This window comes from Rhagoletis pomonella, unplaced genomic scaffold (assembly GCF_013731165.1).
Source record: "Rhagoletis pomonella isolate Grant_MI unplaced genomic scaffold, Rhpom_1.0 Rhpom_scaffold_00011, whole genome shotgun sequence".
NCBI lineage: Eukaryota > Metazoa > Arthropoda > Insecta > Diptera > Tephritidae > Rhagoletis > Rhagoletis pomonella.
In genome coordinates, this window is record NW_023458565.1 from 27,124,654 (window position 1) to 27,134,836 (window position 10,183).

Consider the following 10,183-nt stretch of genomic DNA (forward strand, 5'->3'; position numbering starts at 1 on the left):
ATATGTATGTAAGTTAGTAATGTAAGTGTAAACGAAAATGAAATTGTAATTTTCAAATTGTCAAATCATAGATTTTTAACTACATAAATACTAAATGCATTGTATGATTTTGTAAATATTTACATAGTTTCTATTATTTTGTATTTATAGAAAATTAAAAATAAAAACTAGCAAGTATTTTAAGCAAAATAGTCATAAACTAGTAGTAACAAATAACACAAACAGACAAACATCTATACAAATTTCCAATGACAAATGATGGAAAAATCATAAGAACAAAATTTTTAGAAATGTTGGACGGTCAATTGCGATTGGAAATTTCATGAACACCCATACGTCAACTACCACATATAATTAATTTTCTTATGTAATTAGATGGAGGTAAACAATTGTAGTTAAAATGACTACTAGTGGCCTGATGAAGCCCATTTTGTATTTTCGCAAGATTTTAACCTTGTTTTTGGAAAATGTTATAACCTTACTAAATGCACATACATACATATATTTTTTTTTTTAATTTAAAAATTCATTTCGCTATTTCCGTACCTTTTATAGCGGAGGCCTCAGCTGAAAGGTCGCAAAAGTGATCTGTATAACGAACACAAGGGCTGGCGGTGAATCTTTACCAAACTCTCGATCACTCACCTACTCGCCAGAGTATGGCAATGTTAACTCTAGTCTTTCTTGCTGAGAATTCTTCTATTAAAGACCACATAAACTACGACCATATAAGACAGCTAACGACTGAATACCAGGAGCAATGTTGACGGGCATCGCAGTCTTCTTGGCAAACTGGAACATCTTTTTGTACTCTACCTTGGCGGCTGTGTCCATACTAGTCTTAATACCTGCTCGCAAGAAACTAATCTGCCATCTGCTAAGGGCAGAACAGTTGTAGAGGATATGCTGCACTGTCTTCTCTTTTGTTCTACATCTCCTACAGATCCTAGAGCCAGTTTGGGTAACACAGTAGGGGTATTCTCGAAGTCTTGCACGATGCATGGATTGCACGAAATGCAAAAATACTATTCCAAATTTCGAAGAGTACGAGAACACCCCATTGCAAAGAGGTAGCGTGCATGGGGAGCAAGCAGCGAAATTATGTATCAAATACAATAACAAGAGACAGCAAAAAAAAATTAAGTGAGCGAGATGAGAGGAATGAGAGAAATATGTAGCAATTCCAACAACAAAACAACTAGCACAGGGTCGCTATTATCTTGCTATGCTATTTTGCAAAATATATACATGGGTTTCGACGTTGCATATTTTGCAGCGATAGGAAATGTTGTTTCCCATGAATTTTCTTGTTGTGTGTTTGCAATTTATGCAATCCGTGCAAACCGTGCTACGTGCAATGGCTTTGCAAGATTTGGAGAATACCCCTAATTACATATTCTTCTTCCAGGGAAAAGCAGAGCTCTTTTATGCTTCGTTTTTTATCAGTACAGATTTTCCCCCTCCCTGTGAATGAGTTCTTCCATTAATACACATAATTTCTTTTTGAACATAAAATCGGCGTAGAAATTGAGGGAAATTCCCTAACTAATGGCATTTTAAAATTTACAAATACCAACAGAGTTATCCGTTTTCTCTTCGGGAAAGTGAAGTCGAATCAAATTTCGTCCATTTGCAGAACCTAATTCTTTTGACATAATTTTCGATTACTTATTTGATACAATTCGGGCTCGATCATATTTATCAATAGTCGAAAGCCAGTAAATGAAAGCCAGTGATGTAAATTCAGTTGATTTTTAGTTCAGATCTTCCGGCACGAAAAACAATCACACACATCCACTATTTAAGGTTTTCTTGTTGTTCGGGTGCATGAACAAAAAAATGAAGACTACACGAAAATAAGTAAGGTATATGAGTTACATATGCTGCCCTGTGTTTATACTAAGCAACAATCAGCTGTTCATCAAAAAATGATTGATTGGTTTATTAGTTGGTTTTAAATTATATTAGGTCCCTAGTGAGTAATCTTCCGCCTTTTTGAAAGCTCTGAATTGAAAGATTATTAGTTAGGGCTCTTCTATAGTAAGGTAACGATATGCAAGCGTGAATGGCTTCAGTGCTGCCAAATCTGACTTACTGCACCCGATAGTTACCAATTGAGAATTAATTTCCACATACGCGTACTAGGGTGGTCCCTATATTATTAAAATCTAAATTTTTGTATAGGGCGGCGTTTTATTTTGTTCTACATAAGAAATTAAGATATCAATGAAAATTCTGAAATTATAAACACATTTTTAGTAGTTTGAAAAAAATAAAAATGTTTAATGTTTAACATTCGAGAAAATTCCTGCTTTAAATCTAATAAACTTTGCATATTATTGAAGCATATTAATATAAATTGAAAATGGGTTGTAACTGGTCAAAGTCAAAATTATGTCGATTTTTTGCGATTTAAAAAAAATTATAATCTTTTTAAGACCCCTGAAAATTTGCTTAACAGTTTGAAGTGTTCGTGAATGCCTTTACTTTGTACGTAGAACAAAATAAAAGCGGGAACTATGATGTTTATTTTTTTTTTTGCCATCCTAATGTGCACCCTGTGTAACACTTTTTGATTGTAGCGTCTGTTAGTTCAAAACAGCTTATTCAATTCGCTATAAAGTTGCTAAATTATGCGAAATCTCTCATTTTTATCCACTTGTTACTAAGAAGTCTATTTTTTTAAAGAAGTCTAAAATTTTCATTTTGCTGCCAATTTCAATAATAACTCTCCAGTAAAATGACGCCCTCGTATATTTGTTACTAAAAGAAATGAGTATTTTTTTATATTCGCCTTCGAAAGCTTAAATTGTTCAAAATTTTTATTAGAATTTTTAATATTTACAAGTCCGATTTTATGTGCTATAAAAATATGTAATATCCGATTGCCTTTTTATCACAAAATACTCATAATTTTATTATATTTTAATTATAATTTTAAAATTTAAATAATTTAAGAACTAAGGCATCCATTTGCAATGCTTTAGGTAGATCCATATTGTCATCATCCATAAAAAAAGGTACAAACAAATTAATGTTCTATTAAATATTAATTTAAAGTGCTTTTTTAGTACTTTCCAACAAACAAAAAAAATCTTGCAAATTTTCTTTTTTGGACAAATATCGCACTGAATTTGGTAGTAAAAATGTATTTGAGAGAGCTAAAATTGAATTTTGAGAACCAATACATCGATATTGTTTCCAAAACAGGTCGCTTAAGCCTTTTTCTCTGAAATCAAAATCCTTTCAATTCGAGTATATTAGAATAATTAAAAAGAAAATTAATTTGAATAAGAAAATTATATCGTCACTTATTTTTTGCGGAATATATTAGCAAGAAATTGCGAAAATGTACGTCTTGGCAAAATATTTTTCTCAAATATACGAACGCCATTAAAATAACCACCTGAGAAAGCATAGCAAAACTATTAGCCATACAAATATACTACACAACAAACAAGCGAACATTCATACATATGTGCATATCTAGATTTCAACATACATACATACATATCCACACACAAGCGATCAATATATGTAGATACAGCACATCATATCAAAATTTGGAAATATGTAAATCGAATTAAGCCAATTTGCGACAACCCTTCATTTTCATTTTCCCATAAATATCTGTGTAGTTAAAATAAATTAAAAAAATAAAAATCTTGTGTAGCAAATAATGAAATAAATATTAAATCAGCAACAAAAACTAGACTCCAGTGAGTTAAAATATGTAAAAGAAATTTTTTATACGTGAATTTTTAAAAATAAGTTTTTGTAGATTTAATATAAACTAATAGTTATTATGAAAAAGTAGAACTATGTAGCATAAATAATAACAGATTTATAAATAATAGGTACTTATATACCTACATACCAACATATGTAAGGAAATTTATAATTGTAATTATAAATTTAAAAAAAAATGCAGTGTCTGTTATTAATAAAAAATATATATTTAAAAAATACTCGTAAATATTTAAAAAAAAAATTCCAAAGTCGATTAAGGGTGTGACTTTGCGCGAAGGCAATGCTTATCATAGTTAGTAAACATTTGCATTTAATTATGGCATTTTCGTTTTTGTAACTAAATAAGCGAATGAACAAGAAAACCACAGAAACAAAATTTAAAATAATTATAAAAGAAAGCTGAAAAAAAACAAACAAAAAAAAAACACAATAACTAATATAATTCAACAAAACATTTGAACCAAACTATTTTAAGCATAAAAAAAGTAAATTTTACGAGTATAAGTGAATAAATTTGCAAACGAAAAAAAAAGTATTTTGGAAAAAAAACAGTAATTGCAAAACAATTAAAAAGTTCACATTTAAACGAACGAAAAGGATAATAACAACAACCAAACACTGCATCAACGTTGAATTGTAAATGAATCCATCACCGACACTGACCCACACACTCATACATACACATACATACATACATATAAACACACATCATACACATGACCACGAACTCATATCGAAGTGAATGTCGTTAAAACAAATTCTAGTCCTAAGCCAGAAATGCAGCGATATTAAAGTTAAATAAAAGAGAAAATGTATGCAAACAGCAGAAAAACTTTAATCAAATCTTTTATTTAAACAACAATATTTTTTTTTGCAATAAAAAGGGAAAGGGGGAAGTAGCCTTGAGTGAGCATGCGCTCATTTAAGTATTATAAAAATTTCATGATATATTTTTTTTTTTTTTAAATGTGACGAATAGCAGATTTACCTGATGAAAACTCACAAGTAACTGATGAACTTATATACATATGTATGTACATTATGGTGGTCCAAAAATACATGCGTGGAAAAAATGAATAAAAATGTTAAGCCCTCTAAAGCTAGGATTTTTTTAAATCGAAAAAAGAATACCCGTATTTTTTTATTAAAAAACTGCCTAAAAGCCTATATTGTTTTCTTTGTATTTTACATGAGGAAAATCAATATTTTTCGATCGGAAAACTCTGTTTCTCTTTGTCAGACAATTTTTTATAGGTCCCCAAAAACCCCAAAATATACAACGGGGGACCCAAAAAAAATCGTTAAGGCCCGTATGCAACTCTAAAGAAAACGGTCAAGAAAAAATTACCATTATTTCGTGTGTGTGTCCAAGGAGTTTCGACATCTGAGCCTGTTGCCTCACTCTTTCCTTAAGAAATAATGGATGCCCGATATATTTCTGTCGCAAACCTGGGTTGCCTTGCGCTCTTTTTTCACAAAAAACTTAAAAAAAAAAATTTCTTAAGAACTGCGTACTGCCTTAAGGAAATTTGACTCAAGAAAATTTCTTAGCTATTTCTTGTACGCCATTTTATATGGAGTTTTTTCTTTTCTTGAGAGCTGCATACTGGCTAGGCTGGGTCAATTTTGTATGGGGGAAAATAAAATGCATTTGACCGTATTTTAATAGTAATATTATGATGTCTTATATCTAAGCCAATTGTTATTGGCCACGAAAGATTAATTCAAAACGTATCTTTAGCCCGTGCAATTGAATCAAAATGTATGAATTTTGAAAATGAAACTTTGGCTAGTAATATCTATGGAATGCGTCAATTGTTATAAACAGGACGATATATCAAATTAAGGGCTATTAAATTTAGTACCTCACGTTCATTTGTCATTTTTCAACAAGACTTCAAGTTTTTAAGATATTTAGATAAAACTTACAAAAACTATAATTTTCCCTTATGAATTTTCATTTCTTCATTACTTCAGCAACCAAGTGAAAAATACAAAAAAGTGAGACGCGATTTATTTCAAACCTTTTAATGTTTTCGGATGTTTATATAATATTAAAAAGACCATGGACTTGGTCACGCCGATTTGGTCAGTTTTCAAGATCGTGGTGAATGAAGTCAAACATGTATTGTCAATGTTTAGGAATCGTTTGATAAGTTAATAGTAGTTTCAAGCATATAAGTATTTATAAACATCAACATAATACAATTAGGGTGAGAAACGCCCACTTTAAGTCCATTTATGTTGTCTTGAAAATTGGTGCGGAATGGTTTCATTAGTCACCGAAGAAGCACATTTTTCGCGGTTTCTAAATTTGCCGTTATTTGAAAGTGGGGGAGATGCAATAAGTGTTTAGATATACAAAAATATTTTAGTTAAATCCATTATGTGAGAAAGTGACTGTAGATAAATGCAATAGTCTTTAACATATCCTGGGAAATCCTCTTGAGGACTCTCCAATTGGACAATATCGCTTTGCATTCAGCTTGAACGAAAAAAGTCTCTCCCTGGCACACTTTTCTGCAATCCGGTTCTTTCATTTAATTTCATTATTTATACAATTGAAGAGACATTTTTTTAGAAAAAAAATTGAGATCCGCTTAAGTTTTTCGATATAATTTTAATAAATGTTACTCGATCGGTACGTAATAATTACCAAATTGAAGGCGAGCCTTACTGTTACTGATTTATGATAATAATATGATGAAAATCATTCAGATTATAAACAAATTATTTTAAAATAAAAAAAATGTGAAAAAAAATGTTTGTTATTTTCCTATATTCACAATTTTTATATTGTATGCATAAACATAAGTAAACTAATTAGTGTTTCTAGAAGTTGTGCCTGTTCAGTGTTTTCATACTCATTTGCATAGACAACATTTTTCCACGATGATGGAAAATAATGGCTTTTCTATTAGAGCTACTGAAATTGTTTCTAAATTTGCAAAATTTCGCAAACTATAGCTAATATTAAAAAAAGGATTAGAATATTTGGAACCAGCGACCTAAATGCACGCCAGCAATATTAATGATGTTCTTTACATCGTTCGACTATAGGCCAGTGCAATTATCAAGAGAACAATTAAAATTTTATTGAAAACAGATACCTTTGAGATTAAACACAAGCTAAAGGGCTGCGAGAAATGATATTTGACTTTATCTTTTGCGTTAACGGATTCATTATCTAAAAATATGCACCAAACCTTTTGCTGAACCCAGAATTTTTAACAAGAATTGGTCTTATTCGACTAGTGTGCTGTGGGTCACTTGGTGGTCGATGCGCGGGCTCTTACAATTAAAATAAAAGACTAATATTTTGCAGGCTTCTTGCTCACTTCATGATACAAAATATTTTCACTATTACCAAGGGATTTGAGAAAAATTAGATTTTCGACCCGCCCTAATACTGGCCTTTAGTATTAAAAAAATGGTAAAATAAACAAATGCGTTGCAACGTCGGAGATAACACTGCCAAATTTTAGTGTAGCTATAGTTTGCAGGTCATCTGCGTTCCCAAGGCATCGTGACCAGTGTTGCCATTTTAGCCGTTTTTCGGCTAGATTTAGCCGGTTTCGAAAGTAAACAACCGGAGAAAATTCAGTTTAGCCGGCAGCCGATTTGTTAGCTGCTTTGCCTAACCGTTTTTAGCCGATTTTACTATTTGCAATATTTTTTTTTTTAAAGTCTACATTTTTACAAATTTAGCGATCCAAAATCTATTAGAAATGGGTAGCCTTACCTCGGAAAAGTTTTCTTGTCTAAGTGTTTTACATATATGCAATTGAAAGACACTTTTTTCTAATTCGAAAAGTCTTCAAATACTGGACCGATTTCAATGATTTTTTTCTTTTAAGCACATATACAGTGACCCAAATATAAACTGGGACGCGATATTTAAGCAAGTTTTGCTTATTTTTCATTAACTAATTTAATGTTTATTCTTTTTTCTAAAAATATAGCCGATTTCTTTAAAAATACCATTTAAATCCAAACTTCATACTTTGTGAAAATATTTACTAGGAACATTTTTTTTTAATAAAGTAAAAATTTAAAGTACTTTGTATGGCAAAAATTTATAACACCTAAATTAAAAAAAATGCCAAAAATCAGCAGTAAGTCCTCTAAACTAGAATTTAATAGAGTACAGAACTGCATACCATATTTTTTTTCTATTTGGGTCACTGTATTTTTCCAAAGAACGTAGCGGGGATTTTTTCATAAAATGTTTGTTATAAATGTCTTAAATTTTAGTGTGAAGTTTTATTCGCAACACCTGGAAAAAACGGATGAGAATAAAAGTGCACGAATTTCCATGTGAAGCAAAACTCTATGGGAAGACAATATCTATGAATAATTGTGTCGGGATGCTAATACCCTTTAGTGTTGCTCTGACAGGCATTTGCAAAGGGTGAGCAGGTCTTTAAAAGCGGGAACGCTTCGAATATATTGACATCAAAATAAAATTACATAGTTTAATTGTTAAAAACTTAAGAAGCGACCAGCCCTATTTTCCTCAGCCTTTTCACAGCTTTACGTAATCATTTCTCAAAAAATTGTAATCCGATTAAGCAAAAGTACAATGCTTTCCATTAATATAGCCATTTGGCAGGACGAAAAGAAACCTAGTCCTAATGTTACAATATAAGAAGGCAACTCTTTTCAATGGAAAAGAATGCCATAAGTTTGTAATTGATCTATTTTTTATATTTATGTAAGTAATAAAACATGACTTCTGATGCAGAGCTTTAATTAATCAAGTATAACGACAGTCTCCTTTGTTAACTAAAAATAATTCAATGGATTTATTAGTCTTTCTAGTTTATTCAAATAAAACATGTTAATTTTGGCTGAAACATTTTAGCGGCTTTTTTTGCCAATTTAGCCGGTCGGCTCAAAAAGTTCTGGCAACACTGATCTTGTCCACACTATTGTCATATTCGTCGCTAGCGCGCAATAATAAAAATAACTAGTGAACCCGCATGGCGTCAAAACGCCAACATTTAATACAATTTTTTAAACAGGTGAAACCCTATTCAAAAACCTCAAAATATTCCTAATGATTAATCTAAACCATTTCTCAGAATCCCAGTTCTTTAATTTGACTTCGCATTTTAGAAATACGAAATAACGGTGCAGATGTGATAACCTTCAAAAAAATAGATAGCAACTCTAATTAAATATATTATCAGCCTATAGTTTTCATAAAACTCTTTCGTTTGACACTAATATTTCGATATTTCATTTATGTATCTTTCGTAAAAGTAAAACAAATTCGACTTTTTAAACAGGTGGCAACCCCTTTAAAAGCATTTTCAAACTAAAATCTTTCGCCTGGCATTGTTATACATATTTATGTATTTCAATTAACTGGTGAATTAAGTTGAATTACATTTTTTTATACACATGGCAACTCTCCTAAATACAGTTTAGAAATAAATTATTTTCAAACCCATTCCGATTGATACCCATCTTTTGACTATCCATTTAACTTATTAAATAATTTGAGCTTAATTCTTTCAACAAAAAAAAACCAAATGTCCAGCTTAAAGATTTCTTAACACTCGTTCTTTTGATTACCATATTTTAAAATGAGATGTAACTTATGTATAATTAAACGAAATACCACTTTCAAAACAGGCGGCAACCCTCTTAAAAATTATTTTCGAACTAAAATCTCCTTAAATATTTGTCGTCTGACATTGTTACAAATATTTCATGTAACTGATGAATTAAGTGGAAATTTATGTTTTGAACACGTGGAAATCTTTCTAAATATAGTTCTTAAATAAAGGATTTTAAACCCATTTCCATTCATAACCATCGGTTAGTAATTCATTTAACTTATTAAATAATTTTAGTTTAGCCCTTTAAACTGGGGCAACCCTCAAGCACATCAAAAATGTTCTAAATTGTCAAACTAAGTATTTCTTGGAGCTCTTTCATTTGACATCCGTCGTTAATATTTCATATAAAAAATAGTTAAATTAGACTTCTCAAATAGGTGGCAACCCTATTCAAAATATTTTCAAACTACTATCTTCTTAAACCTCTTTTCTATGGCATTAATAACTTTTTAATTAATTTGAGCATAATTTCTTAACAGATGGCATCTTCGAAAAAGTAAAACGTTCTTGAACAGCCGCACCATAAGCCCTTTTATTTGGTACCTCTTTTTTGAAAATCGAACGGATGGTGCGGATCAGAGGGCATTGATTAGTAAATAAATTGAGTTTAATTATTTAACAGGCGGCAACTCCTTTTGAAAAAAAAAATAAAACCAGTTTGTACATCTACAGGCCAAGCGCTTTAATTTTACACCCCACTTTTGAAAATCGAACGAACGGTGCAGATCTTTTATGCTGCATAAAAAATACCTTCGCGTATTATATAACGGGTGATTTTTTAAGAGCTTGATAACTTTTTTTTTAAA